Source organism: Eschrichtius robustus, chromosome 10 (assembly GCF_028021215.1).
Source record: "Eschrichtius robustus isolate mEscRob2 chromosome 10, mEscRob2.pri, whole genome shotgun sequence".
In the NCBI taxonomy this organism is placed as follows: domain Eukaryota; kingdom Metazoa; phylum Chordata; class Mammalia; order Artiodactyla; family Eschrichtiidae; genus Eschrichtius; species Eschrichtius robustus.
In genome coordinates this window covers 93,024,259-93,051,669 of record NC_090833.1, presented here as the reverse complement: position 1 = coordinate 93,051,669, position 27,411 = coordinate 93,024,259, and positions in this window count along the sequence as shown.

The following is a 27,411-nucleotide window of genomic DNA, read 5'->3' as shown; positions in this document are numbered from 1 at the left end:
ATGCAAAATCACAGAAAAAATGAATACAGATGAACTTATTTACAAAATAGAAACAGACTCACAGACTTAGAGAATGAATTTATGGTTACCAGGAGGGAAGGGGGAGGGGGAGGGATAGATTGGGAGTAAGGGATTGACATGTACACACTGCTATATTTAAAGTAGATAACAAACAAGGACCTACTGTAAAAATAAATAATTAATAAAGTTTAAAAAAAAATAAACTTCCACCTTAGGAAATTAAAGAAAAAGAGCAAGGTAAAACTAAAGCAAGCAGAAGAAAAGAAATAAGAATTAGAGCAAAAATAAATAAAATTGAAAACAGGATATTAATAGAGAAACTCAACAAAACCAAAAGCTGGTTTTTTGAAAAGATCAATGGAATTGATAAGTCTCTAGCTAAGCTAACTAAGAAAAAGAGAGGACAAAATTACTAGTATCAGAAATGAAAGACAGAACATCACTACTGATCCCATGGATATTAAAAGGACAAAAAAGGAATTTTTTAAAAGAATGCCAATTTTTGAGCAGTTTCAGTTTCCTAGCAAAACTGAGAGAAAGCTACAGAGATTTCTCATATATTGCCTGCCCCATACCTGCATAACCTCCGCCATCATCAATATCCTCCACCAGAATTGTACATTTGTTATAACTGAGAAACCTAAATTGACACATCATAATCACTTAAATCCATAGTTTACATTAGGGTTCACTATTGGTGTTGTCCATTATATAAGTTTGGAAGATGTATAATTACATGTATCCATCATTATGATACCCTCTGTGAAAATCCTCTGTGCTCTGCCTATTCACCCATTCCCTTACCCTAACCCCTGGCAACAACTTGTCTTTTTCCTGCCTCCATAGTTTTGCCTTTACTAGAATTTCATATAGTTAGAATCATACAGTATATAGCCTTTGGCTTCTTTCACTTAATAATATGCTTTTTAAATCCCTCCATATCTTTTCATAGCTTAATAGCTCATTTCTCTTTAGTACTGAATAATATTCCATTGCCTGGATGTACCACAGTTTATTTATTCATTCACCTACTGAAGAACATCTTGGTTGCTTCCAAGATTTGCCATTTATAAATAAAGATGCTATAAGCACCCATGTGAGATTTTTGTATGGGCATAAGTTTTCAAGTCCTTTGCGTTGAAAGGAGCACAAATGCTGTCCTATGGTAAAGTGTGTTCAGTTTTGTGAGAAACTGTCAAACTGTCTTCCAAAGTGGCTGTACAATTTTGCATTCCCACCAGCAATGAATGAGAATTCCTTTTGCTCCACATCTGCATGAGCATTTGGTGCTTTCAGTGTTCTGGATTTTAGACATTCCAATAGACGTGTAGTAGTATCTCATTGCTGTTTTATTTTGCATTTCCCTGCTGACATATGATGTGGAGCATCTTTTCATACGCTTATTTAACATCTGTATATCTTCTTTTTTTAAATCATTGAACTGTACATTTATTTATTTATTTATTTTGTTGCACTGGGTCTTAATTGTGTCAGGCGGGCTCCTTAGTTGCAGCATGTGGACTCAAGTTGTGGCATGCAAACTCTTAGTTGTGGCATGCATGTGGGATCTAGTTCCATGACCAGGCAGGTATTGAACCCGAGCCACAGCAGTGAAAGCCTGGAATCCTAACCACTACGCAACCAGGGAACTCCCCCAAATAAAGTTTAGAATCAGTTTGTCAGTATCCACAAAATAACTTGCTGGGATTTTGATTGGGATTACAATGAATTTATAGAGCAAGCTGAGAAGAACTGACATCCTGACAATACTGAGTCTTCCTATCCATAAACATGAAATGTCCCTCCTTTTATTTAGCTCTTCTTTGATTTGATTCATCAGAGTTTTGTAGTTTACCTGGTATAGATCTTATGCATATTTTGTTAGCTTTATACGTAAGTATTTCATTTGGTGGGGGGGGGTGTTAACATAAATGATACTGTATTTTTAATTTAATTTCAAGTTCTGCTTTTTCATTGATGATATATAAGAAAGTGGTTGACTTTTGTATTTTAACCTTGTATTCTGAAACCTTGCTATAATCACATATTAGTAGTAGGAGTTTTTTGGTTGATTCTTTCAGATTTTCTACATAGATTATCATGTCATCTGTGAACAAAGACAGTTTTATTTCTCTTTCCAAATCTGTATAACTTTACTTTTCTTGTCTGATTGCATTAACTATGATTTCTAGTATGATGTTGAAAAGGAGTGGTGAGAGGAGACATCCTTGCACTGTACTTGATCTTAGTGGTAAAGCTTTGAGTTTCTCATGATTAAATATGATGTTAGCATAGGTTTTTAAATAAATATTCTTTATCAACTTGAGAAAGTTCCTCTCTATTCCTAGTTTACTGAGAGTTTTACCATAAGTTTGTGCTGGATTTTGTCAAATTATTTTTCTGTATCTATTAATATAGTCATCTGAATTTTTTAGCCTATTGATATGAAGGATTATATGAATTGATTTTCTAGTGTTGAACCAGCCTTACATATTTGAGATAAATCCCACTTAGTCATGGTGTATAATTCTTTTTATACATTGTTGGACTTAATTGGCTAATGTTTTGTTGAGGAGTTTTGCATCTATATTTATGGAAGATATTGCTCTTTAGTTTTCTTTTCTTGTAAAGTTTTTGTCTGGTTTTTGGTATTAGGACAATCCTGATCTCAAAGAAAGAATTAGGAAATATTCCCTCTGCTCTTATCCTCTGTAAGAGACTGTAAAGAATTGGTATAATTTCTTCTCAGAATAGTTGTTAGAATTTACCAGTGCAACCATCTGGACCTGGTGCTTTTTGATTAGGAAGGTTATTAATTATTGATTCAATTTCTTTAATAGATATAGGCCTATACTTCTTTAAGAGATATAGGCCTATACAGAGAGTCTATTTCTGCTTGTGTGAATTTTATCAGCTTGTGTCTTTCAAGAAGACACATAAAGGAAGGGAAATACCCAACTCCAGTTCCCTCAAGCCTTTCTGACCCACCTAAAGGATAAACAATCTGAGGAGATTGTGTGAAGGTCACAGCCCAGGAGCACAGACTCACTAAAAATGAAACCTAATCAGAGGGATATAGAATGAATACACCCTCACACACCTTTACCACCACATCAATAGCATTTTTGCACAAAAAGGGAGATAAAACCAAGGGCACTAGAGGAAATAGCCTCTGATACATTCAGCTACAGCAAACTCTAAACACAGCTTAATTCCTATCCTCATAAACATAAATCCTCATACTAAAGACCTATTCAGTTACTTTTACCCAGTACATCATGTCCAGCTTTCAAAAAAATCACAAGGCATACTAAAACAACAACAACAAAAAACAGTTTAAAAAGATAGAACCCAAGTGTCAAAACAGACTCAGATATAGCAGAGATGTTGAAAATTTCAGACTAGGAACTTAATACAATTTTGATTAATATGCTAAGGGCTCTAATGGAAAAAGTGGACAACATGCAAGAATAGATGAGTGATGTAAGCAGAGAGATAGAAACTCTTAAGAAAGAATCAAAAGAAAGTGCTAGATATAAAAAACTGTAACAGAGGTAAAGAATTTCTTTCATAGGCTAATCAATAGAGTGAACTCAGTCAAACAAGAATCAGTAAGGTTGAAGATATGTCAATATAAACTTTCCAAAATGAAAAGCAAAGATAAAAAGGAATGGAAAAGGGGTTTCCCTGGTGGCACAGTGGTTGAGAATCTGCCTGCCACTGTAGGGGACACGGGTTCGAGCCCTGATCTGGGAAGATCCCATATGCGCAGAGCAATTAGGCCCATGAGCCACAATTACTGAGCCTGCGTGTCTGGAGCCTGTGCTCCGCAACAAGAGAGGCCACGATAATGAGAGGCCTGCGCACCACGATGAAGAGTGGCCCTCACTTGCCGCAACTAGAGAAAGCCCTCGCACAGAAACGAAGACCCAACACAGCCATAAATTAATTAATTAATTAATTAATTAATTAATTAAAAAAAATATATACCACCCCAAAATACACCTCTTTGGTGTATGAAACATGAGAGAAGCTCTGAAAACTTAGTGTAAGTTACCTTTAAAAAAAAAAAAGGAATGGAAAAGATAGAACATATTATCCAAGAACCAAGGGACAGTTAAAAATGGTGTGATATCTGATTAATGGGAATAAAAGAAGAAGAAAGAGAAAGGAGCTGAAGAAGTAGTATACAGTGAAATTACCTCCAAAAGTAACAAAAATTGAGGGAATTTGTCACCAGAAGACTTGAGTTGCAAGAAATGTTAAAAGAAATTCTTCAGAAAGAATGGAAATTATGTATAGGTCAAAAGCTTGGATCTCATAAAAAAGGAAGAATATTAGAGGAGGAATAAATGAAGGTAAAATAAAATCTTTCATTTTTCTTATTCTTTTTTTTTTTTGACTGTATTATAAGGAATCAGTTTTCATTTTTTAAAAAATTATTTACTTATTTATTTATTTATTTATGGCTGTGTTGGGTCTTCGTTTCTGTGCGAGGGCTTTCTCTAGTTGTGGCAAGCGGGGGCCACTCTTCATCACGGTGCGCGGGCCTCTCATTATCGTGGCCTCTCTTGTTGCGGAGCACAGGCTCCAGACGCGCAGGCTCAGTAGTTGTGGCTCACGGGCCTAGTTGCTCTGTGGCATGTGGGATCTTCCCAGACCAGGGCTCGAACCCATGTCCCCTGCATTGGCAGGCAGATTCTCAACCACTGTGCCACCAGGGAAGCCCTCTTATTCTTAATTGAGGTAAGAGATAATAATTTGTTCAAAATGATAATAGCAACAAAATAATCAGTGACTATAGCCTATGGATAAGTGAAATGAATGACAGCAATGTTGTAAGGGATGAAGAAAGGAATTGGATATATAATACTCCATTATAAGGTAATTGCACTACCTGTGAAGTGGTATTGTGTTATTTCAAAGAGGACTTGGACTAGTCATAAATGTATTTTGCAAACTCAAATCAATCTCTTAAGAAGTCTTTAAAAAGAAATATAATTGACACACTAAGGGAGGAGATAAAATGGAATCATACTAATTGCTCAGTTAAACAAAAGAAGGCTGAAAAAGAGTAAAAAACAAACAAAAAGAAACAAAGAACAAAGGCAACAAATAGAAAGAAAACATATTATTCAACTATATCAATAATCACTTTAAACATCAATGGTTTAAATACACACTGAGTATACATAAAACACAAAAACTGTCCGAGTGGACAAAAAAACAAGACCCAACTATATGTTGTCTACAAGAAACTCACTTTAAATACAAAGACACAGATAGATTAAAAGTAAAATGATGGAGAAAGACACACCATGCTAACACTCACTAATGAAAAGAAAGCTGGAGTAGCTATTTTAATTTAAGACAAAGCAGACTTCAGAGCAAGGAAAATTATCAGGGATAAAGAGAAGCATTACATAATGATAAAAGGGTCAGCTCTCCAAGAAGACATAACAACTTATAACACTAATGGATGTAGACAAAATTGCCCCCAAGAAAAGCCAGCTCTATTTAGCAAAAAGCAAGGAAGAAGGCAGTCCAGCAGGACAGAAACATTTTGACCTGTCTTAGGCTGCTGTAAGAAATACCACAGACTGGGTATCTTATAAACAACAGAAATTTAATGTTTATGGTTCTGGAGGCTGAAAAGTCCAAGATCAAGGTGCCAGCATGTTTGCCTTCTGGTGAGGGCCCTTCCTGGTACATAGCCAGTACCTTCTTGCTGTGTCTTCACATGGTGGACTGTGTCCTCACATGGTGGATGAGGCTAGGGATCTCTCTGGGGCCTCTTTTATAAGGCACTAATTCCACTAATGATAGGTCCATCATCAAGACCTAAGCACCTCCCAAATGCCCACCTCCCAATACTATCATCTTTGGGGGTTAGAATTTTTCTAACTTCTCTTTATTTTATTTATTTTTTTCTTGAGGTATAGTTGATTTACAATATTATATTAGTTTCAGGTGTACACATAGTGATTCATAATTTTTATAGATTATTCTCCATTTAAAGTTATTATAAAATATTGGCTATATTCCCTGTGCTGTACAATATATCCCTGTAGATTATTTATTTTATACATAGTAGTTTGTACCTCTTAATTCCCTACCCCTATCTGGCACATCCCCGCTTCCCTCTCCCCACTGGTAAAAACTAATTTGTTCTCTATATGTGTAAGTCTATTTTTTTCCGTTATATTCATTTGTTTCTTTTTCTTAGATTATTTTTTAGGTTTATTTTTAGATTCTACATATAAGCAATAACACACAGTATTTGTCTTTACCTGTGACTTATTTCACTAAGCATACATAACACTCTCTAGGTCCATCCATGTTGTTGCAAATGGCAAAATTCCATTCTTTGGTCTGGATGAGTAGCATTCCATTGTGTGTATATATACAACATTTTCTTTATCCATTCAACTCTTGATGGACATTGAGGTTGGATTCATATCTTGGCTATTGCAAATAACGCTGCCATGAATATTGGGGTGCATGTATCTTTTTGAATTAGTGTTTTCATTTTCTTCAGATATATACCCAGGAGTTGAATTGCTAGATCATATGGTAGTTCTACTTTTAGTTTAGTTTTGTTTTGATTTTTAATTTTTTTCCCCAATCTTTAGTTTGCCTTTTCATTTTCTTTTTTCTTTCTTTTCTTCTTTTTTTTTTCCCACACCATGTGGCATGCAGGTTCTTAGTGCCTTGACCAGGGGTTGAACCCAAACCCCTGGCAGTGGAAGCATGGAGTATTAACCACTGAACAACCAGGGAATTCCCTATTTTTAGTTTTTAAAGAACCTCCATACTGTTTTCCACAGTGGTTGCACCAACTTACATTCCCACCAACAGTGTACAAGGGTTCCCTTTTCTCCATATCTTCACCAAAATTTGTGTTCTTTTTGATGATAGCCATCCTGACAGGTATGAGGTGATATCTCACTGTGGTTTTGACTTGCATTTTTCTGATGATTAGTGATGTTGAGCATCTTTTCATGTGCTTGTTAGCCATCTGTAAGTCTTCTTTCAAAAAATGTCTATTCAGATCCTCTGCCCATTTTTTAATTGGGTTGTTTGTTTTTTTGGTATTGAGTTGTATGAGCTGTTTATATTTTTTGGATATTAATCCCTTATGATCATTCACTTGCAAATATACTCTCCCATTCAGTAGGTTGTCTTTTTGTTTTGTCAATGGTTTCCTTTGCTGTACAAAAGTTTTTAAGTTTTGCTAAGTCCCATTTGTTTATTTTTGCTTCTGTTTCCTTTGCCTCAGGAGATAGATCTGAAAGAATGTTGCTATAATTTATGTCAAAAAGTGTTCTACCTATGTTTTCTTCTAGGAGTTTTATGGTTTCAGATCTTACATTTAGATATTTTTTTTTGAAATTCACGTTCTTATTTATTGATTTATTGATTGATTGATTGCTGTGTTGGGTCTTCGTTTCTGTGCGAGGGCTTTCTCTAGTTGCAGCAAGCGGGGACCACTCCTCATCGCGTTGCACGGGCCTCTCACTATCGCGGCCTCTCTTGTTGCAGAGCACAGGCTCCAGGTGCGCAGGCTCAGTAATTGTGGCTCATGGGCCCAGTTGCTCCGTGGCATGTGGGATCTTCCCAGACCAGGGCTCGAACCCGTGTCCCCTGCATTGGCAGGCAGATTCCCAACCACTGCACCACCAGGGAAGCCCCCTTACATTTAGATATTTAATCCATTTTGAGTTTATTTTTTGTATGGTGTGAAGGAATGTTCTAATTTTATTCATTTACATGTAGCTGTCCAGTTTTCCCAACACCAACATACTGAAGAGACTTTTTCCACATTGTATATTCTTGCCTCCTTTGCCATAGATTAAATGACCATAAGTGTGTGGGTTCATTTCTGGGCTCTCTATTTTGTGCCAATTATCTGTGTGTCTGCTCTTGTGCCAGTACCATACTCTTTTGATTACTGTAGCTTTGTAGTATAATCTGAAGTCATGGCGCACGATTCCTCCAGCTCTGTTCTTCTTTCTCAAGATTGTTTTTGCTATTCTGGGTCTTTTGTGTTTCCATACAAATTTTAAAATTATTTCTTCCAGTTCTATGAAAAATGCCTTTGGTATTTTAATAAAGGTTGCATTGAATCTGTAGATTGCCTTGGGTAGTATGGGCATTTTAACAAAATTAATTCTTCCAATCTATTAACATGGTATATCTTTCCAACTGTTTGTGTTGTCTTCAGTTTCTTTCATCAGTGTCTCATAGTTTTTCAAGTCCAGCTCTTTTATCTCTTTATGTAGGTTTATCCCTAGGTATTTTATTTTTTTTGATGTGATGGTAAATGGGATTGTTTCTTTAATTTCTCTTTCTGATGGTTTGTTATTATTGTATAGAAATGCAGCAGACTTCTGCATATTAATTTTATATCCTGTGTCTTTACCAAATTCATTCATGAGCTCTATTAGTTTTTTGTTGCTGTCTTTAGGATTTTCTATGTATAGTATCATGTCGTGCAAACAGTGACACTTTTACTTTTTCTTTTCCAATTTGGATTCCTTTTATTTCTTTTTATTGTCTGATCACTGTGGCTAGGACTTCCAATACTATGTTGAATAAAAGTGGCAAAAGTGGGCATACTTGTCTTGTTCCCGATCTTAGAAAGAACTCTTTCAGCTTTTCACTGTTGAGTATGATGTTAGCTGTGGGTGTATCATATATGGCCTTTATTATGTTGAGGTATATTTCCTTTATATCCACTTGATGATGAGGTTTTAATCATAAACAGTTGTTGAATTTTGTCAAAAGATTTTTCTGCATCTGATATTTGTGTGCATCTGATTTCTGCATCTAATTTTGTGTGTGCCCTTTAAGAATGGAGTCTCTATTCCCTACAGCTCTCTTGCTCCTCCAAAAGTAAGCCCCACTGGTCTTCAAAGCCAAATGTTCTGGGGGCTTGTCTTTCCAGTGCAAGACCCCTGAGCTGGAGAGCCTGATATGGGGCTCAGAACACTCACTTATTGGGAAGAAACTCTGCAATCATAAGTATCCTTCCATTTGTGGGTCGCCCACCTTGGGGTATGGGTGTTGACTATACTGTGACTCTGCTCCTCCTACCTGTCTCATTTTAGTCCCTTCTTTATATCTTTAGTTGTAAATCTTTTCTGGTAGATTCCAGTCCTTCTCATCAATAGTTACTCTGTAAATAGTTGTAATTTTGGTGTACCGTAAGAGGAGGTAATCTCAGGGTCTTCTTACTCCACCATCTTGGCCAAGCTCTGTTCCTCATTAGGATTTCAACATATGAATTTTGGGAGGTCGCAGATATCTAGGCCATAGTACTACCCAATTCCAAGTAAACACCACAAAAAAATCTGTGCCCTTCTCCTCATCATGTTCTGAGGCTCCGAGAATATGTGGGGTGCCCTTTATTTCATCCCTGCCCTATAATAACAAGGCAGCATTGAACCCCCTCCCTATTGATGGCCATGGCTACAGAGACATGGGTCACAAGCACCACTCTTACTTTGCATTTCTTATGTGTTTTTTTCAAACTAAAACTGTGCCTTCTGCACACAAAGCACCTACTCTCTTTCTGTTTTCTCACTCTAATGCTAATTCCTAAGTGTACCTTTCTAACGGGCACAATTAGACACCAAGAACATTTTGGAATTACAGTGGTCACTTTTGCAGAACTTGAATATGAACAAGTTGTTCATATGAGAGGTGCCTTAGAACAAGAACAACAAAATATTTTTACTGTTCAACTGTCTGTTTCATATGCGAAGGCTTCAAAATGAAGCTTAGACTCAAAAATTGCCTCCCTATAATATTATATAAATTTAATATGAGAATTATGAGGAAATATGAGAAACTGTTTCCCTAAACAGTAACTTTAGACAATATTCAGAACTAGCTTCAGCTGTTCACATTTCTAATGCTCTTTTGACTTTTTTTCTTGATAACTCAGAGCCAGAAATTGCAAATACGGTATGTAAACAAAAAATTGACTGAAAAATCATCCCATGGCATGAAATTCAACATTTTGCTAAACATTTTAGAGACTTGAGGTAACAACAACAAAAAAAAGGACCTGAGGAAAATATTTGTTCCCTTTGTCTAAAAAAGAGATCATTTTGTTTAATATGAGAGGAACCCCCTACTTCGTTTCCCTAATTGGGGATTAAAATACTGGCTTTAAAAAAATTGAGGTAAAATATACATATGTAAAATTTACCATGTTAACCATTTTTAAGTGTACAGTTCAGTGGCATTAAGTATGCTCACATTATTTTGAAAACATCACCATAATTTATCTCCAGAATTTTTTCATCTTCCCAACTGAAACTGGACCCATTAAACAATAACTGCTATTCTTCCTTAATCTCAATTCTGGCAACAATCATTCTACTTTTTTCTCTATGAATTTGACTACTCTAAGTACATCATATAAGTGGAATCATACAATATGTGTCCTTTTTGGGCCTGGCTAATTTCCCTTAGCATAATGTGTTCACATGTCATCCATGCTGAAGCATGTGTCAGAATTTCCTTCTTTAGGTTGAATAATATGCCACTGTATGTACAGTATATATCACATTTTGTTTATCTATTATATGAATGAACATTTGAATTGTTTCCACCTTTTTGCTGTTAAGAAAAATGCTGCTATGAACATTGGTGTGCAAGTATCTGTTTGAGTCTCTGCTTTCAGTTCTTTGGGATATATACCTAGAAGCGGTATTGATGAATTATATGGTAATGCTATGTTTTACTTTTTGAGGAAGTGTCAAACTGTTTTCCACAGTAGCTCCACTATTTTACTTTCCCACGAGCAATGCAGGAGTGTTCCGATTTCTCCATATCCTCTCCAACAGTTTTGTTTCTTAGTTTTTTGTTTTTAAACAATAGATATACTAATGAATGTTAAGTGTTATCTCACGGTCTTGCTTTTCATTTCCCTAATGATTGGTGATCTTTTCATGTGTTTACTGTCAATTTGTATATCTTCTTTGGAGAAACATCTATTCAATCCTTTGCCAATTTTAATGGCCTTACTTGTTGCTCTTTATGGCATCTGTATTAGGTGCTAATAACTGGGTAGCTCATTTTCTTGGAGTCCTAATTCCACCCTGGGTTTCTGGTGCTGTTATCTCCTTTACCCAGAGGCAGAAACAGGTCAGAGGCGTTGAGTGACTCTTCCAAGGAGGTGCAGGACTCCAAAACAGAAAGGTAATTAAGAGAAGACCCTACTGGAGAGAGTTTGATGGGATCAGAGAGTTAGGAGTGCCAGATTAAATATAGGATGTACTTAGACTACAAGACTGTTCGTGTTTATTGTTATATTTCTTCATATATTCTGAATATCAATCCCTTGTCAGATATATGATTTGCAGACATTTTATCCCATTCCATGATTTACTATTTACTTTGTTAATACAGTCCTTTGATTCACAAAAGTTTCTCATTTTGATGAGGTCCAATTTATTTATTTTTTCTTTGTTGATTGTGTTTTTAGTGTCATAAATGAGAAATCATTGCCAAATGTAATGTCATTAAGCTTTCCCCCCAAGTTTTCTTCTAGGAGGTTTATAGTTTAAGGTCCTATGCTTAGGTTCTTAATCTATTTTTTTCTTTAACATCTTTATTGGAGTATAATTGCTTTACAATTGTGTGTTAGTTTCTGCTGTATAACAAAGTGAATCAGCTATACATAAACATATATCCCCATATCTCTTCCCTCTGTGTCTCCATCCCACCCTCCCTACCCCACCCCTCTAGGAGGACACAAAGCACCGAGATGATCTCCCTGTGCTATATGTGGCTGCTTCCCACTAGCTATCTATTTTATGTTTGGTAGTGTATATATGTCCATGCCATTCTCTCACTTCGACCCAGCTTACCCTTCCCCTTCCCCTTGAAAGTCCTCAAGTCCATTCTCTACGTCTTTATTCCTGTCCTGTCCCTAGGTTCTTCAGAACCTTTTTTTTTTCAGATTCCATATATATGTGTTAGCACACAGTATTTGTTTTTCTCTTTCTGACTTACTTCACTATGTATGACAGACGCTAGGTCCATCCACTTCACTACAAATAACTCAATTTTGTTTCCTTTTATTGGTGAGTAATATTCCATTGTATATATGTGCCACATCTTCTTTATCCATTCATCTGTCGATGGACACTTAGGTTGCTTCCATGTCCTGGCTATTGTAAATAGTGCTGCAATCAACATTGTGGTACATGACTCTTTTTGAATTATGGTTTTCTCAGGACATATGCCCAGTAGTGGGATTCCTGGGTCGTATGGTAGTTCTATTTTTAGTGTTTTAAGGACCCTCCATACTGTTCTCCATAGTGGCTGTATCAATTTACATTCTCACCAACAGTGCAAGAGGGTTCTATTTTCTCCACAACCTCTCCAGTATTTATTGTTTGTAGATTTTTTGATGATGGCCATTCTGACCGGTGTGAGGTGATACCTCATTGTAGTTCTGATTTGCATTTCTCTAATGATTAGTGACGTTGAGCATCTATTCACTTGTTTGTTGCTAATCTGTATATCTTCTTTGGAGAAATGGCCATTTAGATCTTCTGCTCATTTTTGGATTGGGTTGTTTGTTTTTTGATATTGAGCTGCATGAGCTGCCTGTATATTTTGGAGATTAATCCTCTGTCAGTTGCTTTGTTTGCAAATATTTTCTCCCATTCTGAGGGTTGTCTTTTCATCTCGTTTATGGTTTCTTCTGCTGTGCAAAAGCTTTTAAGTTTCATTAGGTCCCATTTGTTTATTTTTCTTTTTATTTCCATTTTTCTAGGAGGTGGGTCAAAAAGGAACTTGCTATGATTTATGTCATAGAGTGTTCTGCCTACGTTTTCCCCTAAGAGTTTTATAGTGTCTGGTCTTACATTTAGGTCTCTAATCCATTTTAAGTTTATTTTTGTGTATGGTGTTAGAGAGTGTTCTAATTTCATTCTTTTACATGTAGCTGTCCAGTTTTCTAGCACCACTTATTGAAGAGGCTGTCTTTTCTCCATTGTATATTCTTGCCTCCTTTATCAAATATAAGGTGACCATATGTACGTGGGTTTATCTCTGGGCTTTCTATCCTGTTCTATTGATCTATATTTCTGTTTTTGTGCCAGTACCATACTGTCTTGATTACTGTAGCTTTGTAGTATAGTCTGAAGTCCAGGAGCCTTCTTCCTCCAGCTCCGTTTTTCTTTCTCAAGATTACATTGGCTATTTGGGATCTTTTGTGTTTCCATACAAGTTGTGAAATTTTTTGTTCTAGTTCTGTGAAAAATGCCGTTGGTAGTTTGATAGGAATTGCATTGAATCTGTGGATTGCTTTGGGGAGTATAGTCATTTTCACAATGTTGATTCTTCCAATCCAAGAACATGGTATATGTCTCCATCTGTTTGTATCATTAATTTCTTTCATCAGTGTTTTATAGTTTTCTGCATACAGGTCTTTTGTCTCCTTAGGTAGGTTTATTCTTAGGTATTCTATTCTTTCTGTTGCAGTGGTAAATGGGAGAGTTTCCTTAATTTCTCTCTCAGATTTTTCATCATTAGTGTATAAGCAATGCAAGAGATTTCTGTGCATTAATTCTGTATCCTGCTACTTTACCGAATTCATTGATTAGCTCTAGTAGTTTTCTGGTAACACCTTTAGGATTCTCTATGTATAGTATCATGTCAGCTGCAGATAGTGACAGCTTTACTTCTTCTTTTCTGATTTGGATTCCTTTTATTTCTTTTTCTTCTCTGATTGCTGTAGCTAAAACTTCCAAACCCATGTTGAATAATAGTGGTGAAAGTGGGCAACCTTGTCTTGTTCCTGATCTTAGAGGAAATGGTTTCAGCTTTTCACTATTGAGAACGATGTTGGCTGTGGGCTTGTCATATATGGCCTTTATTAAGTTGAGGTAGGTTCCCTCTGTGTCCACTTTCTGGAGAGTTTTTATCATAACTGGGTGGTGAATTTTGTCAAAAGTTTTTTCTGCATTTATTGAGCTAATCATATGGTTTTTCTCCTTGAATTTGTTAATATTGTTTATCACATTGATCGATTTGTGTATATTGAAGAATCCTTGCATTCCTAGGATAAACCCCACTTGATCATGGTGTATGATCCTTTTAATGTGCTGTTGGATTCTGTTTGCCAGTATTTTGTTGAGGATTTCTGCATCTATGTTCATCAGTGATATTGGCCTGTAGTTTTCTTTCTTTGTGACATCTTTGTCTGGTTTTGGTATCAGGGTGATGGTGGCCTCATAGAATGAGTTTGGGAGTGTTCCTCCCTCGACTACATGTTGGAAGAGTTTCAGAAGGATAGGTGTTAGCTCTTCTCCAAATGTTTGATAGAATTCGCCTGTGAAGCCATCTGGTCCTGGGCTCTTGTTTGTTGGAAGATTTTTAATCACAGTTTCTATTTCAGTGCTTGTGATTGGTCTGTTCATATTTTCTATTTCTTCTTGGTTGAGTCACTGGAGGTTGTGCTTTTCTAAGAATTTGCCCATTTCTTCCAGATTGTAAATTTTATTGGCATATAGTTGCTTGTAATAATCTCTCAGGATCCTTTGTATTTCTGCAGTGTCAGTTGTTACTTCTCCTTTCTCATTTCTAATTCTATTGATTTGAGTCTTCTCCCTTTCTTTTCTTGATGAGTCTGGCTAGTGGTTTATCAATTTTGTTTATCTTCTCAAAGAACCACCGTTTAGTTTTATTGATCTTAGCTATTGTTTCCTTCATTTCTTTTTCATTTATTTCTGATCTGATCTTTATGACTTCTTTCCTTCTGCTAACTTTGGGGGTTTTTTATTCTTCTTTCTCTAATTGCTTTAGGTGTAAGTTTAGGTTGTTTATTTGAGATGTTTCTTGTTTCTTGAGGTAGGATTGTATTGCTATAAACTTCTCTCTTAGAACTGCTTTTTCTGCATCCCATAGGTTTTGGGTCATCGTGTTTTCATTATCATTTGTTTTTATGTATTTTTTGATTTCCTCTTTAATTTCTTCACTGATCTTTTGATTATTTAGTAGTGTATTGTTTAGCCTCAATGTGTTTGTATTTTTTACAGATTTTTCCTGGAATTGATATCTAGTCTCATAGCATTGTGTTCAGAAAAGATACTTGATACGATTTCAATTTTCTTAAATTTACCAAGGCTTGATTTGTGACCCAAGATATGATCTATCCTGGAGAATGTTCCATGAGGACTTGAGAAGAAAATGTATTCTGTTGTTTTTGATGGAATGTCTTACAAATATCAATTAAGTCCATCTTGTTTAATGTGTCATTTAAAGCTTGTGTTTCCTTATTTATTTTCATTTTGGATGATCTGTCCATTGATGACAGTGGGGTGTTAAAGTCCCCTACTATGATTGTGTTACTGTCGATTTCCCCTTTTATGGCTGTTAGCATGCTTTTGCCTTAAGTACTGAGGTACTCCTATGTTGGGTGTATAAATATTTACATTTGTTATATCCTCTTCTTGAATTGATCCCTTGATCATTATGTAGCGTCCTTTTTTGTCTCTTGCAATATTCTTTATTTTAAAGCCTGTTTTGTCTGATATGAGAATTGCTACTCCAACTTTCTTTTGATTTCCATTTTCATGGAATATCCTTTTTTGATCCCCTCACTTCCAGTCTGTATGTGTCCCTAGGTCTTAAGTGGGTCTCTTGTAGACAGCATATATACGGGTCTTCTTTTTGTATCCATTCAGCTAGTCTATGTCTTTTGGTTGGAGCATTTAATCCATTTACATTTAAGGTAGTTATCAATATGTGTGTTCCTATTACCATTTTCTTAGTTGTTTTGGGTTTGTTATTGTAGGTCTTTTCCTTCTCTTGTTTTTCCTGCCTAGAGAAGTTCCTTTAGGATTTGTTGTAAGGCTGGTTTGGTGGTGTTGAATTCTCTTAGCTTTTGCCTGTCTGTAAAGGTTTTAATTTCTCCATCAAATCTGAATGAGATCCTTGCTGGGTAGAGTAATCTTGGCTGTAGGTTTTTCTCTTTCATCGCTTTAAATATGTCCTGCCACTCCCTTCTGGCTTGCACAGTGTCTGCTGAAAGATCAGCTATTAACCTGATGGGGATTCCCTTATAGATTATTTGTTGCTTTCCCCTTGCTGCTTTTAATATTTTTTCTTTGTATTTAATTTTTGATAGTTTGATTAATATGTGTTTTGACATGTTTCTTCTTGGATTTATCCTGTATGGGACTCTCTGTGCCCTCCTGGACTTGAGTGACTCTTTCCTTTCCCATATTAGGGAAGTTTTCAACTATAATCTCTTCAAATATTTTCTCAGTCCCTTTCTTTTTCTCTTCTTCTTCTGGGACCCTTATAATTCGAATGTTGGTGCGTTTAATGTTGTCCCAGATGTCTCTGAGACTGTCCTCAATTCTTTTCATTCTTTTTTCTTTATTATGTTCTGCAGTAGTTATTTCCACTATTTTATCTTCCAGGTCACTTATCCGTTCTCCTGCATCAGTTATTCTGCTACTGATTCCTTCTAGAGAATTTTAAAGTTCATTTATTGTGTTGTTCATCATTGTTTGCTTGCTCTTTAGTTCTTCTAGGTCCTTGTTGAACGTTTCTTGTATTTTCTCCATTCTTCTTCCAAGATTTTGGATCATCTTTACTAACATTACTCTGAATTCTCTTTCAGGTAGACTGCCTATTTCCTCTTCATTTGTTTGGTCTGGTGGGTTTTTACCTTGCTCCTTCCTCTGCTGCATATTTCTCTGTCTTCTCATTTTGCTTAACTTACTGTGTTTGGGGTCTCCTTTCTGCAGGCTGAAGTTCATAGTTCCCGTTGTTTTTGGTGTCTGTCCCCAGTGGGTAAGTTTGGTTCAGTGGGTTTTGTAGGCTTCCTGGTGGAGGGGACTGTTGCCTGTGTTCTGGTGGGTGAGGCTGGATCTTGTCTTTCTGGTGGGCATGACCATGTGCAGTGGTGTGTTTTGGGGTGTCTGTGAACTTATTATGATTTTAGGTAGCCTCTCTGCTAATGAGTGGGGTTGTGTTCCTGTCTTGTTAGTTGTTTAGCATAGGGTCTCCAGCACTGTAGCTTCCTGGTCGTTGAGTGGAGCTGGATCTTATTGTTGAGATGGAGATCTGAGAGAGCTTTCACCATTTGATATTACGTGGGGCCAGGAGGTCTCTGGTGGACAAATGTCCTGAACTCGGCTGTCCCACCTCCGAGGTTCAGGCCTGACACCCAGCTAGAGCACCAAGTCTGTGATTGTGGAGGTTTGGTGAATCCAAAATCTGATGTAGTAGGCCAGCAGGCCAGAGACTCTGGGAAGAGTTCTCTTAATCCATTTTTAATTAATTTATGTATGTAGTGTAAGTTAAGGGCTCAACTTCTTTGTTTTCATGTGGGTATGCAGTTTTCCCAACAGTATTCATTGAAAAGACTGTCCTTTCTCCCATTCAATTGTCTTGGCACCTTTTTCAAAAATCATTTGCCCTATCTTAGCCTATTTGGGCTGCTATAACAAAACTGCCATAATCTATGTGGTATAAGAACAAACATTTATTTTTGACAGTTCTGGAACCTGAGAAGTCCAAGATCACGGCACTGACAGATTCAGCATCTCGCTTCCACATAGATGGCTGTCTTTTCACTATAACATCACATGGCAGAAAGGGCAAGGGAGGGGACTTCCCTGGTAGTCCAGTGGTTAAGAATCGGCCTTCCAATGCCAGAGATGGCGGTTCGATCCCTGGCCGGGGAAATAAGATCCCACATACCACGGGGCAACTAAGCCCATGCACTGCAACTAGAGAGAAGCCTGCATGCTCTGGAGCCCGTGTGCCACAACTAGAGAGCCCACGCACCACAACTACTGAGCCTGTGCGCTCTGGAGCCCACATGTCACAACTAGAGAAGCCCACACGCTGCAACTACTGAACCCATGCACCACAACTAGAAAAGCTCATGTGCCACAACAAAGAGCCCATGCACCGCAACAAAGACCTAGCTCAGCCAAAATAAAATAAAAATAAATAAATAAACAAATACCTTTTTAAAAAAAAAAAGAAAGAAAGAAAGGACAAGGGAGCTTTCCTGGGTCTCTTTTATTTATTTATTTATTTTTTGCCTCACTGTAGAGTTTGTGGAAATCTTAGTTCCCTGACCAAGGATTGAACCCGGGCCACAGCAGCTGAGTCCTAACCACTGGACCACAAGGGAATTCCCTCTTGAGTCTCTTTTATAAGGGTATTAATTCCATTCATGAGGGCTCCACCTCCCAAAGGTCCTACCTCCTAATAACATCACACTGGGCATTAGGTTTTTAACATATGAATTTTGGGGGAGCATATACATTCAAGCCTTAGCATGAGCATATATTGGAGGGTTTATTTCTGGGCTCTCTATTCTATCCTGTTGGTCTATATGTATGTCTTTATTCCACTACCACAATGTTTTGATTACTACACCTTTAAGGTAAGTGTTGAAATCAGGAAGCGTAAGCCCTGCAGTTTTGTTTTTCTTTTTGAAGATTGTTTTGGCTATTTGGAGTCCCTTGAGGTTCCATGTGAATTTGAGGATAGATTTCTCTATTTTTGCAGAAAACATAATTGGGATTTTGATAAGGATTGCATTGAATTTGTAGATCATTTTGGATAGTATTAACATCTTAACGATGTTGAGTCTTCCAATCCTTGAACATGGGATGTCTACTTATTTGTCTTTGTTAATTTTTTTCAGCACATTTTGTAGTTTTCAAGTCTTTCACCTCCTCAGTTAAGTTTATTCCTAACTATTTTATTCTTTTTGATGATATTGTAAGTGGAATTGTTTTCTTAATTTCCTTTTTAGATTATTCATTGATATTTTGTAGAAATGTTCTGGCTAGAATTTCCATTACTATGATGACCAGATGTAGGGAAAGTCTTGTCTTGTTCCTGATCTTATATGAAATGCTTTCAGTCTTTCAATATTTGAGTATGATGTTAACTGTGGGGTTTTCATACATAACCTTTATTATAGATGGATTATTTTATATATCTGTTAGGTCCAATTGGTTGATAGTGTTGTTCAAGTCCTCTATTTCCTTACTGATATTCTTTCTGGTTTTTCTATTTATTATTGTAAGTGCAGTGTTGAGGTCTTCAAATATTATTGTAGGACTGTATTTCTCCCTTCAATTTTTTCAATGTTTGCTTCATAGCTAGATCTCAATGTTACTACAAGCTGGTCTGATAGTCACAGCCAGGTCATTTTGTTCTCTTGTTGGATATAAACTATCTCACAGAATACTAACTTCAGAGAAGATTACTCTGAGACCATGAAAAATTGAAACAAAAACAAGGACACTTCATAATGTTGTCTAAGCACAGACAAAAACAAGATTGCTTTGCCACTCACAAAATAATTATCAAATTGCCACTTCCGACAGATTCCAATCTAGAGCAAATCCCCCACTCCCTGAGACTCTACCCCAAAATCATTCAAAGCCCAAATCCTATGAGAGGTTCTAACTCCTCTTACTAAGACACCCTATGGTTCCCCATGATGTTCTTCATCCTATATTCATTGTAATTGTTTAACTACAGGTGTGTTCCTAGTGGTCTTTAACTGAAGGGCTGTTAAAGGGTCCCTGGTGAAGAGGTTCCTGAGCACTGAATCAGGCCCTACCTCAGGGCCCTGTACATGATAGGGAGGTCATATCTTTGTATGCAAACACCTGGGGAAAAAATACAGATTAGAAATGTGATCAAGAGAACTAAGACTGAATTTTATATTAACCTCAGATTTAATATGCACCTGCCATTTGGCAAAGGCTCAGCTTCCATGAAAGGAGTGGCTGACCTGAGATTTGGGGGAGTTAAGGAGAGGGGCCTGGGACAAAGAGGGCAGATAGTGGAGCTCATAGGAGGCCATAAGGCATATGCCTCTTGAGAGTTCAGAGTTCAGACAAAGTCTGATTTCCCAGATGCCAAGCTCTTTGCCCCTAGCCCTTACTTATCCAGTTTCCCTCTTTCCCTCTGCTGACTGGAAGCTGTATTTTTCATATAAAGTTGTATTTCTGGTATAAACATATCTCAGCTATTGGTTTTTTTCCCCTATTATTGAAGAAAAAATTATTTGGACACGTTAAAACAACAAGGCAGACTTTATTCTGGACCATAATGATAGGTGCATCATTTACACTGACTACTGCAAAGGGGTTTGCAGTAGGGGAGAGGGATTGGGCTCAACTCTGAATACACCAAGAATAAGAGGGGGATTTATAGCCAAGGAGCAGGATGATGGAAAACTACTAAGGAAATACCAAGCCTAGGGGGAATTCTTCTTCGAGGATGCAACAAGATTCTTGCCCAAAACCAGCCAGGGTGATAAGATATGGAGAGTGAGGATGAGTAATTTGATCAGATATTAAAGGTGATCAGATACCAAGGGTGGGAGGTTTTCGCTCTAGTGTTCTTGCTAATACCAGACTAAGCAGTCCAAGAACAGAGCCCAAGGTTGGGGCCTAGTGGAGAAGAGTGCTCAGAGGAGCCTCATTCAGGTTTGGTCCAGGAGGGACTTTGTCACCATCCTGATGGCTCTGGAAATCCATGAGGGTAATGAATACAACACAGAGGAGAGTTAGCCAGGTGGATTAACTGCTGGGCTTGGAAGCCTTTCTGATAGTCGGTTTTTCTTATGTGAGAAATGAGTCACGTATGGGAAGTGCTGAATACAGTCCCTGTTACCTGGGGCTCCCATCTGGACTGGTCCCCAGGCCCTAGCCTGTGTCCCTACAGAGCCCACCATCCTGCCACAGGTCTGACTTTTCCAGGTGAGAGATTTTCTTTTCCAGATCTTAATCCCAAACTTTCTCCTGAACGATTCTGGACCCGAATCCACCCGCCTCCCATTCTCCTCCCTCCAGAGAGAATCCTTGAGGTCCCCGGGAGACGCCTACTCCGTATGGAAGAATGGCCTTCCCAATATGACTGTCTCAAAGCAAAAACTATGAGTTGGGCGCTGTCGTCTTGTTCCTGGACACGAGCAGCAGAGAAGGAGGGCTGTGGGGGTGCGGGTGGGGGGCATGTTTGTTACTGTTGGCAAGGAGTCCTGCGGTCCCAGTGATCAGTGCACAGCCTCAGGCTCGTTCTGACAGAGGAGAGAGGTTCCAAAAGCGAGGGTCATTTTGGAATTCCGTGTTTGTTATTGCTGGGATCAGTGTAAGCACAGAAATCTGTGGTCCAGAGAGTGTGACGGTAACACTCAGTGATAGTCAGGCAGTGATGGTTGAGTTCGGGAGTCACTGAGGGTGTTCTGTGCTCGCTGATGGGGTGGTAAATTTTGGTTCCAGGCTAACCAATTTGTCTCGGTTAGCCCAGAAAACCCAGGTGGAGCCATGAACGTAGCTAATTCCATGCAAATCAGAATGACTGGTCTCTCTCGTGAGTGCATTGATTGATGGTGTCCAGATCACTGATGCAACACCTGTGAGGTCAATGTAGGCTCACTAAGGATGACTGTGTCTCCAGTGATTCAGGCTTCTGTGATGTGAGTGACAGGGATGTGTGGGCTTGGCGATGTGGGGACACTAATGTGGGGCTTCCTGCTCGCTGATGGCATGGATATCGGGCCAGGAATGTGGGCTCTATGGGATAGTAACACTGGTTTGGGGGCATCAGTGAGGAGAGTCTGTGCAATCAGTGATGGCTTTCACTGAGTTCAGTAATGAGAGATTCGTGGCTGTAATAATTGGGGTCAGGGAAATTTAGTGAGGAGGGTCCATGGGTTCAGTGATGAGGATCAGGTGAGGTCAGTGAATGGCTGACTGATTGGGGGTAGTCATTAACAGGGTCAGTTGGTAGAGACTTTCTTGATACCCTGATCACAAGTATAGATTTTAATAGTTATTAGTACAGTGCATTCATGTGCTTAGTGCTAAGTTATTTGTCTCCCTTTAACTCATCCCCAATTTTTTTCATAATTACCACCTATGAATTTTTTAAAAGTTATTTTTAATTTACATTCAATAAAATCAGCTCTTTTTGGTGTAGTATCCATGCGTTTTGTGTAACCATCACCACATTCAAGTTGCCTCATGAATTTTTTAGATCTTGGCTCCACCCTTTATGACCTTTGTGACCTTGGGCAGTTTTCTTTGACTCTCTGCATCTCCACTGAGAGAATTAAATGAGTTAATACATGTGTATGGCATAGAATAACTGCTCAACAAATGTTAGCTATTAAGCTAATATACCTTGTATTTTATTTTCTTCCTCACAGATGGTAATTTTTGTAACATCATCCACTATTTACTGAACTGAAATGTCAACTTTTATGTTAATTAACTTATGAGAATTTGATCACTTTATTTCCCATGTTGATGACTGAATGGATTATGAGCTGGATCTGCAGCAGAGGGTACATGGCAGCTTCACTTAAGTCAATGAACAGAAATATTTGCCTTCCTTGCAGTCCTTTGCTCAAACTCCTCTATTCAGAAAATATTTATTGTGCACCTATGTGAATCAAGAACCAGTGATCCCTAAAATTCATATGGAACAAAAAGGTACCCCGAATTGCCAAAACAATTTTGACAAAAAAGAAGAAAGCTGAGGTACCATCCTCCCAGACTTCAGACTATACTACAAAGCTACAGTAATCAAAACACCATGGTACTGGCACAAAAACAGACACATAGATCAATGGAACAGAATAGAGAGCACAGAAATCAACCCATGCACCTATGGTCAATTAATCTACATCGAAGGAGACAAGAATATACAATGGAGAAAAGACAGTCTCTTCAACAAGTAGTTCTGGAAAAACTGGACAGCTACATGTAAAACAATGAGATTAGAACATTCCCTCACAACATATACAAAAATAATCTCAAAATGGTTTAGAGATCTAAATGTAAGACCTGAAACCATAAAACTCCTAGAGGTGAACATAGGCAGAACACTCTTTGATATACATTGTAGCAATATTTTTTGGATCTGTCTCCTAAGGCAAAAGAAATAAAAACAAAAATAAACAAATGGGATATAATTAAACTTAAAAGCATTTGCACAGCAAAGGAAGCCATAATCAAAATGAAAAGACAGCCTACAGAATGGGAGAAAATACTTGCAAATGATGTGACTTACAAGTGGTTAATATCCAAAATATATAAACAGCTCATACAACTCAATATCAAAAAAAAAAACCAAACAACCCAATTAAAAAATGGGCAGAAGACCTGAAGAGACATTTTTCCAAAGAAGACTTACAGATGGCTAACAGGCACATGAAAAACATCCTCAACATTGCAAATTATTAGAGAAATGCAAATCAAAGCCACAATGAGATATTACCTCATACATGTCAGAAGGGCTATCATCAAAAAGTCTACAAATAACAAATGTTGGAGAGGACATGGAGAAAAGGAAACCCTTGTACACTGTTGGTAGGAATGTAAATTCATGTAGTCACTATGGAAAACAGTATGGAGGTTCCTCAAAAAACTGAAAATAGAACTACCACATGAGCCAGCAATTCCACTCCTGGGTATATATCTGAAGAAAATGAAAACACTAATTCAAAAAGATACATGCACCCCAATGTTCATAGCAGCACTATTTACAAGAACCAAGACATGGAAGCAACCCAAGTGCCCATCAATAGACGAATGGTTAAAGAAGATGTGAATATATATATATATATATATATATATATATATATATATATATTTAATGGAATATTACTCAGCCATATAAAAGAAGGAAATTCTTCCGTTTGCAACAACATGGATAGACCTAGAGAATATTATGCTTAGTGAAATAAGTCAGGTAGAGAAAGGTTTCTTTTTGAGGTCTGGAGACATGTTTCAACAGTAAAATTTTGTATTTCATTTCATCCCTATGTGCTATCAGCCAGACTTGTGGGAGCCTGTGTTCACATCTCTGCCCTACACATGAGGCAGGGTGGCAGGCCCATCTGGGGCAGGGTCAGGGTTTTGTTTTCACTGAAAGATGTTACATTTGCCTTAATAGGGCTTTAAGTATCAGGAGTGCTGGTTGCATGTTAAGTTATGTGGGTCACCTGTGACATGGACAATCTCTAAGTCAGGCTGTTTGGGGATTAAATGAGGTGCATCATACCCCATCATACAGAGGGTGTGGCCTGTGCCAGATGCTGTGCTGAGGGCCTCACAAGCTCTCACAAGGGCCTTATAAGCTCATCTTCCTGTTCTCCCGGCCTGTAAGTCCTTATCTTCTGGCCTCTCTTGGATCCCATCTGCCTGACTCCAGAATTGATTTGATGGTGTTCTTCTTGTTTAGTGACCTGCAGCATGCCTGCCTCTGTTATGTGATTGTTCCTGCAGAGTACCTGGGTCAGGCACAGCCCCCATGAAGCCTCTTCTCCTTTAGAGTACCAGGGATTCAGCCTGGGTGCTGGTGGCTTCCCTTGTCTCAAGGTCCACAGTAGAGGATCAGATAGGGTAAGGACCAGGGAAAGCCCAGGAAGACACCCTCACTCAGAGGCAAGGACAGTGAGGCCATAGTGCCCACCATTCCTCCAGATTGCAGAGGATGACCCAGACTCAGGTGAGTTAAGCTTTGTGTTTACACATCCACACCTACCACTCTTTGCTTGCCAATGGATTTCAGGAAGTTTTTGCAGTTCCATGCAAGGGAAAGGCAAAAACAGGAGGTCTTGTGATTGGGGAGTAAGTGGTACAGAAAAGGTGTATTTAGAGAACATCAACTCAAAGGAAAGACCAAAATCTCCTAGGAAATTGTGGGGGAAATTTTTTTTTTTTAATAAATTTATTTATTTATTTATTTTTAGCTGTGTTGGGTCTTCGTTTCTGTGCGAGGGCTTTCTCTAGTTGCGGAGAGCGGGGGCCACTCTTCATCGCAGTGCGCGGGCCTCTCACTATCGTGGCCTCTCTTGTTGCGGAGCACAGGCTCCAGACGCGCAGGCTCAGTAATTGTGGCTCACGGGCCCAGCCGCTCCGCGGCATGTGGGATCTTCCCAGACCAGGGCTCGAACCCGTGTCCCCTGCATTGGCAGGCAGATTCTCAACCACTGCGCCACCAGGGAAGCCCGGGGGAAATTTTTTATGAGACTTAATTTTGAAAAATCAACTGGAGATAATGAAACAAAGTTTATCTTTTTAAATAAAATCAGATTGCATTGCAACTTTGCACTAATTCTGAGAAAGGACAGAGAATGAAGGGGCTTGATTGTTCTTTAACTTTGTAATGGAAAATTTCAAACATACACAAAAGTTGAACAGTAACAGGAACCTCTGTGTATCATTATCCATCTTCAACCATTGTCAACTGTGTGATTGTCCTTTACTGGGTACAATTTCCCCCACAAAATTAGATAACCACGTCTGCAGAGGCACATTCAATGGTTTACATTGTTGGCAGTTCCGAGCAGTGAAATAAGGAACTTCCTCATACACATGTCAGGAGGCAAGTAGATTTTATGGTTGTTTCTGGCAGCAAGATTATGGCATTGAAGTGTTTTCAAGATGCCAATGGATATAGTCAACCTGACTTCCCATTAACAGTATGAGAAACTGTGCCTATGATACTAGCCATTGCGTTGAAAGAGGAGTGTTCATATATGCTATTATATACTTGAACTGTCCCTGTCAGAATATATAAGAAAGTGGTAAGAGTAATTGTTCTGATCACAGTTACCAACGAATGGGGCCTAGAGATGGGAGAAACAGCTTACTTTTTTCTGTACCCTTTTCTACTTTGTAAATTTTGTGGGTATGTTTGTGTGTTTGTGTGTTTTACTATGCATATATTATTCAAAAAGATGAATTAATTTCAAGAATTTGGCCAATCTAAAGGGTTATGTCTCATTTTAATTTGTATTTCCTAATGACTTTTGAGTTTGAGCCTGTTTTGTATGTATGTGTTAACCATTTGTATTTTTGTTTCTATTGACTGGATTTTCATGGCCCATTGTTTTGTGTTGTTTATTTTTATTGAGTGCTAAAAGCACTTACATATTTTGAATAGCCACCAGCCCTCCTTATTTTGAATGAGTTCCAGATGTTTTCTCCTTGGTAGTTATTTTATTTTATAGAGAGTTTGAATTTAAGTTGGGTTATCTTTAATCTTTTTCACTATTGTTGGTATACAGAACTCAATGGATTTTTGTATATCAATTTGACATCTAGCAACCTTGCTAAACTCTCTTGTTAAGTGTAATCATCTGTTCACTCTGTGTAGACCTTTATTTCTGTGAATCTTGAGTGTTTATTTCTTCCTTTGCAAACCTTTTTTATTTCTATTTTTTAAAAATCTTACTATGAAGTCTAGCACCTTCAATACCATGTTCTGTAGCCATGGTGATTATGGCTGTCCTTGTCTACTTTCAGATTTTTTGAACATTTCACTGTTAACTGTAATGATGCTGCTATGTTAACTATAATAATGATGATCTTTGCCTACCCAAAGTTTACTAACAAATTATCTTTTTTTTCTCTAGAAGCTTTATACTTTTAAACACACTAGTTTACATCTTGAATTAATTTTTGTATGTGTTATAATTATTTTTTCTTCCAGTTTTATTTAGATATAACTGACATGTATAATTTTAAGCTGTACAGTATAATGATTTGACTTAAATACATCATGAAACAATTATCACAGTAAGTTGTTTATTGAACATCCAACATCTCATATACATTAACATTAAAGAAACAGAAAAAAAATTTTTTTCCTTGTGTTGAGCACTCTTAGGGTTTACTTTCTTAACAACTTTTTATATATAACATACAGAAGTGGTAATTAAATTTATCATGTTGTACATTACATCCATAGTACTTATTTATCTTATAACTGGAAGTTTGTACCTTTGACTACCTTCATTCAATACCCCCTCCCACTACCCCCTGCCTCTGGTATCCATAAATCTGATCTCTTTTTCTATGAGTTTGTTTGTTTATTTATTTTTGAAGTATAATTGACCTACAACACTGTGTTAGTTTCTGGTACACAACATAGTGATTCAATATTTCTATACATTTCAAAATGGTCACCATAATAAGACTAGTTGTCATATGGCACCATACAAGATATTACATAATTATTGACTATATTACCCACACTGTACAGTATTTGTCTTTCTCTGTCTGACTTATTTCACTTAAATATTACCCTCTAAGTCCATCCATGTTGTCATAAATGGCAAGGTTTCATTCTTTTTTATGACTAATATTCCATACAGCATATATATGGGTCTTGTTTATTTTATACATCCAGATACTGTCTTTCAATTGGAGCATTCAGTCCATTTACATTTAATCATTGATAGGTATGTACTTATTGACATTTTATTCTTTGTTTTGGGGTTGTTTTTGTAGGGTTTTTTTTTTGTCCAACTATATATGCAATCACTTTTTTTCAAGTTTTTCAATTGAAGTATAGTTGATT